At 38.2% G+C, this 10,518-nt stretch overlaps 1 long non-coding RNA gene across 1 annotated transcript; it reads left to right on the top strand.

The window, feature by feature from the left end:
• The first annotated feature begins 1,840 nt into the window (after positions 1-1,840).
• Positions 1,841-9,768, top strand: LOC137269907 (uncharacterized). Its single transcript, XR_010955075.1, has 3 exons — positions 1,841-1,929; positions 7,622-7,966; positions 9,691-9,768. It is a non-coding gene; the product is annotated as an uncharacterized lncRNA (long non-coding RNA).
• Positions 9,769-10,518: the final 750 nt, after the last annotated feature.

The raw sequence follows: 10,518 nt of genomic DNA on the forward strand, positions 1-10,518 counted from the left end.
AAATGTGTGTATATATACCATTTGGTGCCCCTAACGCTTTTTTTAAACATATATAAAATCTGGTCTCCCTAATGCTGGTTTTTACATATGGTCTCCCTAGTGCTGGTTCCAGATATATATTCCGGTCTCCCTAATGCTGGTTCTGTATATATGAGAATTAAGGAGACCGAAAAACACGTATATGCTTTATTTTATGATTTTTTTTCGCATCATCGTTTTTGTTGAGATGATTTAGAGTTACAATAAATCATTAAAATCAGTAAAAATTGTTTTATAACAGAATATACATGTGGTCTCCCTAATGCTATTTTTAGATATACTACTATATATCATCTCGTCCCCGCAATGCTTGCTTTTAAATGTGTGTATATATACCATTTGGTCCCCCTAATGCTTGTTTTTAAACATATATAAAATCTTGTCTCCCTAATGCTGGTTTTTACATACGGTCTCCCTAATGCTGGTTCCAGATATATATTCCGGTCTCCCTAATGCTGGTTCTGTATGTATGAAAATTAAGTGACCGAAAAACATGTATATTTTTTATGTTATGTGTTTTTTGCATCATCTTTTCCTTAAAGTTTATTAAGATGATTTCGGGTAAAAATACACCATTAAAGTCAATAAAAGTTATTTTATAACAGAATATACACATGGTCCCCCTAATGCTGGTTTTTACATACGGTCCCCCTAATGCTAGTTTCAGATGTATATATATATATATAGTCCTTGATTCATCTCTCTGTATCCCTTGCTTGGTATTGGTGCTGCCTTCACCGAAACGTCGCACCCATTGCAATAAAGAGAGATCTTTACTATCCACAGACCTTAATCTGTTTCCTCCTTCTTAAAGACAATAGACCCTCAAAATTAAAAAATACAACCACCCCCTCCACACATACGCGCACGCACGCACGCACGCACGCACGCACGCACGCACGCACGCACGCACGCACGCCCTATTCTATGCACAACAGCAATGTTTTCGTAAGCAATTGGCCAATTTGTATGCACGCTCTTTGCTTGGTTGTTGATGTCTAAACTGAGCATGAACACAGTTTTTAGAGGTTTTTTTAGGAAGTTAGTATTCCAAATGCCGGCTTTGTGTATTGTCTTCACATCGTTTGGTACACGATGAAATGCTTGCGCACGTAATAAATTTGGACTTTGTTCAGCTGAAATCTTCGTTGAACTTCAAAATGATAAGTGTCACATTGGCGACGAAATCTTCGGATGATGCCAAGAACAAGGATGTGCGACATTGTTGACATTGTTTGACAGTAGGAGTATTTATAGTGACATAATAACACACATTGTTTGACAGTAGGAGTATTTATAGTGACATAATAACACACATTGTTTGACAGTAGGAGTATTTATAGTGACATAATAACACACGAGACTGGAGCACAATTCACCTGAAAGGGCATAGTTCCATCAACTGACATAAACTTGGCCATTTCTTTGCACTGCAAAGATGAAAACTGATTTTCGTACCGTTACCAGATTAATATCTGTTGTGTGTCTTAATGTCAGGTTATTATGATAAAGAAGACGTCTTTACGGTGGATTTCACGAACAACGAGGGCAGGTCTTGGACATATTTTACAGAATGGACATGCATTCCCAAATCCGGGCAGTGTGAGATCACACTTACACGAAGAATCAATGAACATTTGTGTAACATGATGCGTCACTTTGACACGCCTCCTAGTATGAAGCTGGCGAGTTTACGGAATCCCGACCAAAAGGTCACACTTGTCTTCGGACATGACACGGGGGCTGACGCTTTCAACATGTTTAACAAATTCACTGATCTGAGAAACACTGTCTTATCATTTCTGAAGAAAGTTACAACAAACGTGGAGGATATCACAGTGAGAGTACGGCTTACAGGAACGATTCAGTCAGCAAGGCAGCAAGACCAAGGTAAGACAACTGCATTTTGAACGTGTCTTTGCAGCTTTCGTTCAAATTAATGTCCACTATTTTCTAATTTTGTCCATCAATGTATACTTTCATATGTGAAACATGAAGCAGACTTATTGATTGGCATCCTTAAAAGGTCACATGCAACTTTAAACACAACTTTGCAGATTCTGGTAACTTTCGGTATGCCCTTACCGAAATGAATCATCAAAAATGCAAATTCAACAAATTCAACCTATAAAGTTGAAAAAAAACGCAATGAAAAAACACCCGCAAAATCGGATTTCAAACTGTTCACTAGTTTGCGCCTTTGGGAAAAAAGTGGCTACAACAGCTGTGCTGCGCTGCGATAAAAAAAATATGCTAAGTGAATAGGTTTGCGGAGCTTGAAACTGTATGCCTGCACGGAGTATGAGGTCGTGAGCAGTAGTCTAATCTATGTTGTGACACAAACAAGTAAATAGTCTACTCGTTACATAAACAAGAATATGCTAATTGTGATAAGCAGACTCCGTCACAGAGAAAACTCAATGACACATATACATCTGCCCACTTGTCTGCTAATGACAATATGCAATGCACAACGTCAATCACTGACCACAGGCAACTTGAACTTAACACCTTTTGGGCTTATAAGCCATAAACAAAGAGCCCCAGCTAACCAGCGCCAATGAGAAGGCTTCGTTACACTTGACTGGGTTCGGTATCGCGGTCGAGGGAGATAAACCCAAGCACAAAATATTGCACTTTTGATTTCCGATTATAGTCTTGTTTCTTTGGGGTTTTTTCTCAATCATCAATAGATTTTATGTATCATGAACAAGTGATAACTGTGTTTTTATTATGTTTTATTTGTTGGTTGCGTGTGACCTGTAAGACAGAAATTGCGAAATCTGAATTTGATGGACTATTTGAGTTTGGGGATGACGCAGTAAGTGTTGGAAAAAACACAAGCACATTTGATGCACATTTCAATGCTTATTTAATACAGAACAAATGTCAAAATACCATTATTTGCATGACATATCGCTGTAAATACAGCCATGACAACTACATCCATGAACTAATGAACGAACACTTGCCATTCAGACAGGACATGACAAGCGACATATGCAGATCACTAGACCAAGCTACATGTCACACCGCACGTCGTTACATGTAAAGTCTGCACACTGTATACACTTTCACTTCGTAGTCTGCAATAATGCATTAACCTACAAGTTTACATTTACTTCTTCAAAAAACATAAGATGTTTCATTTACAAATTGTAACATACACAAACAAACATTACACTGAATCAAAGCATTCAGGGAAAATGCAATACACCCTGCACAAAAGTATAGTCACGAAAACTTCGACTCGACCATGCAGTTTGGATATTCTTGTTTTCGCATCACTTTTTGTTGTTCTTTCTTTGTTGGCGGAGGCGGAATATCACACGATGCCTGTTTAGCCATCAAAACACATCTGGAAACAATAGATCCCATACTCACAAACGCGATTGTCCCTAAAAGGCATTTCCAAATACTTTCAATTTCATCAATAATACATTACTTTATTGTCGTTTTTGGAGAGATCATCAACCCTAGCATGATACAGACTGTCCGCCCTCTGATCACGTCAGGCGAACGGACATATTTTGTTTATTGCTCTAAAAGATTCAACAAGAAACTTCCTCACCAACTACTCTGCCATATCCTGCTTGGCACCAACACCATTTGATGGTGCAGCCACTAACCATTTCAGTTATTCATCTAATCTACCAATGATATTTTTTTTTCAAACCATTTAATAAAATTATCTAGCACTCCTATATCTTTCAAAGGTCACGTGCAACCACAAACTCAAAACATAACTGAAACACAATTATCACTTGGTCATGACATATAGTATACATTGCTGATTGTCACCAAAAAACTAATAACAAAATCATAAGCGTACAATAGCGAATCAAGCGTGCAATATGTTGTAATTGGCTTTACTTCACTCGAAACGAAAGATCGGTGAGACCGAACCCAGTCAGAGTGGGTGGGTGTGTACTAGTGTATGGGAGACTTTCCATTGCCTGGTTCATTTGTCGATACATTGACTTTTTTATTGTGGGTGCATATGGAGACACTTGGCATTTTAGAAGTATGGTGAGCCATAACATAGTATGACTCTTTATGGATAACACATTCTTTTATTGTATACGATGCGACGTTTCGGTGTGGATTCTTATACCGTTGACAAGCAAGAGTTATGTTAGGGTTTGTAAATAAATGTTCTCTTCATTTCCGTTCAAACCAGTTAAGAAATCCCGACGCGGTGAACTACTGCGTTAGTCCCGGTAAAAAGCAGGACTTGAAATGGACAATCTGAGTTTGCACCATTGTCCACTTGATCCAGTCATCCGAGAGAAATGGATGCAGTTCGTTTGCAAACAACCAACATAATAATATATCATGTGCCTGTCTGTGTAATTGCATAATGTGACAGAGACAGAAAGCAGTGTATTTTGTGTATGGTTTTATATCCTGATAGGTGTTTAGTTCAAATTGCATTGGGTCAGTGAGTGACGTTCTGCACTGCATATTGTCATTAGTAGACAGGCATGCAAACGCATATGCTTCAATAAAACAGGCTTCATATCACTATTGCCTGTGCGAGTTGCTGAAGTGTCTGAGGCTGAGGGTTACGGCGTCGCACCCGTCTGTCCAGGGCATCCCACAGAGGTTCGATTAAGTCCGGTGATCTCGATGGTCAGGGTAGCACATTGATATTGTGGTTCTGGAGGAAGTCTCTAGTGTAACGTGCTGTAGGGGACCGGGCATTGCCCTGTTAAAAAGACTCCCTCTGGAGATCAATGCTTAGAAGGAGGTGTTGGCGTAGGATTTCGTCACACTACCTTTGAGCTGGAGGGTTGCCCTGCATCATCACAAAATCACTTCTCCACCCCACCACCGAGGTCGCCCAATACGAGGGACATCTGCTACCGAATTTTGTCTTCGATATCTTTCCCAGAGTTGTGAAACGGTGCTTTGGTAAACATTCATGCGTCGGGGAACTGCACGTATAGACTAGCCAGCTTCGAGGAGACCAACGGCGATGTGACGGTTGGCTTCAGTTAGAAGTGGCATGTTGCGTTCGTTAACAATATTCAAAAATACAGTCACTGTGAATAATCGACAGACTGCTATCAACCTTTTATACCTATCATTGAGACTATTTGATCCCCAAAGTTCACGTGCATTGCATGTGAGTTGTGTATTCTGTGACACTACACGCCGGTATTGAAAATTTTACTGTTAAATACGCTGTCGGGTATTTTACGGATGGTGCGTGTTGTTGTGATGTTTCAAGACATACACACCATAGGACCAACAAAGACAACAAACTCTTTTGTAAAATTAATCACGCTTACTTCATTGCTGCCTGAAATTGCAATTTTTATTATGCGGTTCTTTTTGGGAGAGTATATATGCCATTACATGCACAGGCTGTAATGAACAGTATATTGCTCAATAAAGTGCTTAAAATTTCAAAATTTCAAAAGCCTTTCAAAATAGTCTTCATCGTAAATGTCGTCATTTTTCACACTACCCAAAATCGCGATTCAGAACTATCTGCTGTATGTTTTGAAATGTGAAATTCGGATAATTACTGGAGTATTGAATTTCAAAAATAGCATATTAATGATCACTGATATCAAGTTTTCATGTAACCAGTAATGATAATTCTGAAACGTCGCCGATGAACCCAGAATCGATTGGGATGTTTTCGAAAATACACTACACGAATGACGAAGTGCGCTTTCCGCCATATTGGATAGTGTTTACAAAATCACGTTTCGAGAAGGCCGGCATTGAGACGCCTATTACATCACGTATATTTCATAGTCAGCTGCGACAAATGCATCGATCAATTCCCCACACATCTTAGAATCAAATTACAAATGGTCTTTGTCACCATTGCCAATTGTCTAGGTAAAACGAAACGAAAGATAATTGGTATGAAAACGAACGCTGTGCTCGAAAGACGGCGCTTGTTTGAAATGTAAACAAAGAAAAAAATCCAATTTTACACTGCGTAGCATTTTCGGAATTATTCCAACATCCAGCCGTCTAATCATTGCTTACAATGGTTCAATACGCTTAGCATATTCAAGGGAAGAGAATCGTAGCAAAAAATAGCAAATTAAAAATAGATACAATGAAATAATTTGGTAATTCATAAGAAACTGTCACACTTTTAGTGCAGCATGACGCCATGACTGACGCAAAATCACGCACAACGACAACGGTACTTATCGGCATTTCTGGCTTCTTCCGTCATTTACAATGTAAACCATAAAAACATATAACAACAATACACAGATAGTCAGAATAATTCTGATTACTTACATCTCACATTTATGTACAAAAGATCCCTGAATCAAGGAAAACGTCCTCGCAAAATCCCGTGTACCCTTGTCAGCGAAGCCGCCATTTTGAAAGAAATCGGTCATCGGTAGTGATGTCACACGTCAACATTGTTGCACATATTAGGCAATTTCTTGGAGGTGAACGTCGGTTGAACAAGAGTAAACACAATGCCCATACCATTCCGATTGCACATTTAGTATTGTGATGTATATGTTGCGTATCGTTCAGATATTTTTTTCATTAAACTGATTTCAGTATCTACATATATCCATGTTCAACACCGTATCATATGTAGATATAAGGTATGCGTTTTTATTCTTTGAAAGGTTTTGGTTGTTTGAATAATATTTATTTGGGAACTTGACTCAGTACGTGTACTATACCACATTTTAAGCCTGTACACAAGTGTTAGAAGATCACACGTAGCCATTACTGCAACATGTGCTATTGTTAACTGTGATGTACAATATTCAATACGTTGACATAAATATTGCAGTTTCTTGTGAACAGGTTAATAAACAGCTATTTAATTCCAACTTATAACTAAAACTGATAATATTAACGAAGATTAGTTGTACATTTTATGAAATTAGATGAACACATATTTAGAGGAATTGTCTTGTTCATTGCATTGGTTTGTGTTCTTTTTATAGACAAAACAATTATGAATATTCATTGACCAGGTGCGAGTTTGTCAAAAACGTTTAATGATACATTATCGTTGTTTCAGATAATAAAGTCAATTCAAATTTGATTAAAGCATATCTGATGGCAGAATACCTAACTCAAACAATATTTCATATAGATCAAGGGCATGTCTTAATTTGGACAAACCTTACGTCCATATTCTAATTGTTCCATACTAAAAAAACCATCTTTTTGTTCCTTTCATTGCACACATATGAAGTGAAATAATTACATAATCATAAGAAGAAAAGTTCATATCCTCAATGAATATTCAATGAATATTCAGGTATTGTGAATTTTTCATTTACGCTAGATTGATGCCAGACAAGTGCACGTGTTGCTCACAATAAGATACGTAACCGCCTAATCGTTGATATATTCAGGACACTATTTCAGTGGTGAAACCATCCATTTTAGGTTTTGTCTAAAAAGTGTTGAACTATGACACAGAAGCCGACACCTTTTACACATTGAGTGGAAATTAGGTGAGATATATACTAATCAGCAAACCAGTGTCGGCACACATTTCAAGCAAAAGTCTCAAATTATCTCTGTGATATTGATGGGTTGCATACTCTCAGAACACTTTCTTTCATTGCAGAATACAGATGTATATTTGATTCGACGGCAGATTATTCTGAGGGCGATAAATCAGAAACAACGTGGTTTTGCAAACCAGACACCCTCAACCTTCAGGTCGACAACGAGACCAGAAACAGTCATTTTACTCGATTTAAAGAAAATATCACACGTTCTTTTGAGGCTTGTCTAGGGAGAGTTACAACTGGTTCTGTGATATTTACCTTTCATCATAGAAGCACAGAAGACGCCCTGGGGATGATCAGTAAACATGAAGATGTGAGAGCAATGATCCTGGAATGCCTCCAAGGGTTAGATTCTGCAGTGAAAGACATCCAGATTGAAGTCCAACTGCAGGACTTCGTAGGTAAGGGACGAGTTTACGTGCTGGACACGGAGCAGACTCTGTCTTGTTTTTTCCTGTCTTTAAACACGTGTATGTCAGGTGAGCTGGTAAATACATAAGTGTTTTGGATCAAATGAAAGTCAATATCGGGAAACTTGCTTGCTACTTTTGTGTAATGAGGCTGACAATGACGCTTGTCATTTACTATTGTGTCGTCCTATCGGGAATCGTTCAGTATATTTAAAATATCACCAATAGCACGTACAATTAAATGCTTGTAATATGTTTGGATATGTTATATGACATTAATCTTAGGGGTTTAATGAGAACAAATGTTTGGAAAGAAATTATGAGTCTTAAAGTGTATTAAATCTGCTTGTAATTCTATTATTATGTTTTCATAAAGAATTATGCATACGTTTAATCTAGAGCATAAGCATATGCTGTTCATTCGTACATTTTTACGAAAGGCCTGTTCAGAAATGATTAGATTCTTACTTGGCATCTTTGCTTCGAATCGCTTTTGTTTTGATTTTTGGAATGCCTGGTCCAGGCTCGACTTGTTTTACACACAACATCATACAGCTGTAACTCTGCCGAAACAAATACATACTCATGAAATAGCCACAGTTGTACACTCGAATGTGGTGATGGATGTGGAAAGGGTTTAGTCTCTTCTATTTGAAATATTGTTCATTTGGGTAATGTCATCATTTCTGCATTAGTACTCTAAACCAGGATCTTTGTTCAAATAATATAATTAAAAGTAAATATTCTAGTATGCATTTCGTCACTTCCGGTCATAGGTTATAGCTAAAGGCCATGGTTGTAGCATCTTTCATAAGTAAGTTATCTGTACTTTCAGTTTGGACTCCCAGCACATCATTTGTATATTAATACCATCAACTATATCGTGCCCATATTCCAACTCGGTGTGATGCAAGCCAGTTCGGCCTTTCCGTGGGTAACATGTCAGAGCAGTCATCCTAATGTTTCTCTTATACGTTGCTAACAACGCCGTAGCCTGGATGACGCTCTGCAGTAGTGGACTGGTCAGTGTGTGACTGGTCAGTGTGTGACTGTGTCCATGGCTATCTGTGACATGGTATCTCAACTGGCAGGGCCAGTACAATCAGGAACACGTGTGACATATAGTGATATATCCTGTGAAGATCACAGTTAAAATTGTCCTTCAGCATTACAGGCTTAACACGGGAAGCGAGAAACTGGATCGGGTGCCCATAGACTTGATACATGCATGCTGTATCCAAGATAGGGAGATCAATACCTGAGTCATTTCATTTTCTAGGCCAAGGTCGTTTAGTTGTCGCCCCTCGTCTATAACAGCCCTAATAATTCTGAGTGATTCGCCAAGTAATGTTTATATTGATTTAATCATAACTATAGCATACAAAGCAACATAAAGGCATGCTTCATTTTTATTGGCCATAGCTATGACGCTATGCTCCGTGATCCCTGGAAATAAAGAATTCTCCATATCCTCCAGGAATCTAGTAGAATTCTACGATGCACATTCCATTTTCACTCTTTATTAATGCTTTCGTTAAGAATGGTTAACTTGTGAAAACAGTGTACCTGCCTTTCTGATTATTTGCATGCCACTTTTGACGTCTTTACAGATGATGTTACAAACGGAATCAATCCAACTTTAGGTCTACTGTAATGTCCATTGTATGTTACAAATTGCTAAACGAACAAACTGCTGACTCAGAACTCTATTTCAGATCCACATTCATTGCCTGCACATGGTGTCCAAGATAGAAGATACGTGGACAAGCAGGTATCTGTGATCAACACGCCTGTCACTCATCTAGCTTATAGCATCAAGTTTAATGTTGCAATGTTGGTGGTATTTAACCACATATGTAAGGATTCGTAAAATTTCCCAAATGTATGTAAAAACCAGCATTAGGGAGACCGCCAACCTAATTTTCAGGCAACCGGTTATTGCATAAAACAGCACCACTTCCATAACTTTGGGGGGGTTATAGTTCATGTTGACATTGTCTTTAACATCATCAAACGAAAGTAATTTTTTGGTGTCTTTAAAATGCTACATTTACATCAGAAGCGACAGTCGCATATATATACAAGTATTTAAAAATACGCCTTAGGGAGACCAACCCAAAAAGGCAAATAAGTGCATTATTTGGGTATATATGTTTAATTCTGACCCAGTGAATTATTACAAGTGTTTTGATTTCTAATTTTTGTCAGGAAAACAAAACTGTAGGTTACTATTAAATGAAAACAAAAATTCGGACCGTGAAACGGCGGTCGTGTTGCCTCGAATCGAGACCGACCTACCGGCGACACACTTGCTTTTCTGTGAATGTTTCAGTGAAAAAAATAAACCCGGGACACATCGTTGTCGTCATTTTCAAAGTAAGACACAATTACACAACAATGTACAGTTTGGTGTTTTTTCCTTGATACTTTAAATACCGTTTGTGCGGTGCTTCAATCGTTTCGGACTTTTGACGATGGCGGCCATTTAGCTGCCGCTGCTGTTTTCGAGGGAATCTTTGGTTGCTTGTGCTGTGTCGACCTTA

This window comes from Haliotis asinina, unplaced genomic scaffold (genome assembly GCF_037392515.1).
Source record: "Haliotis asinina isolate JCU_RB_2024 unplaced genomic scaffold, JCU_Hal_asi_v2 scaffold_18, whole genome shotgun sequence".
Taxonomy (NCBI): domain Eukaryota; kingdom Metazoa; phylum Mollusca; class Gastropoda; order Lepetellida; family Haliotidae; genus Haliotis; species Haliotis asinina.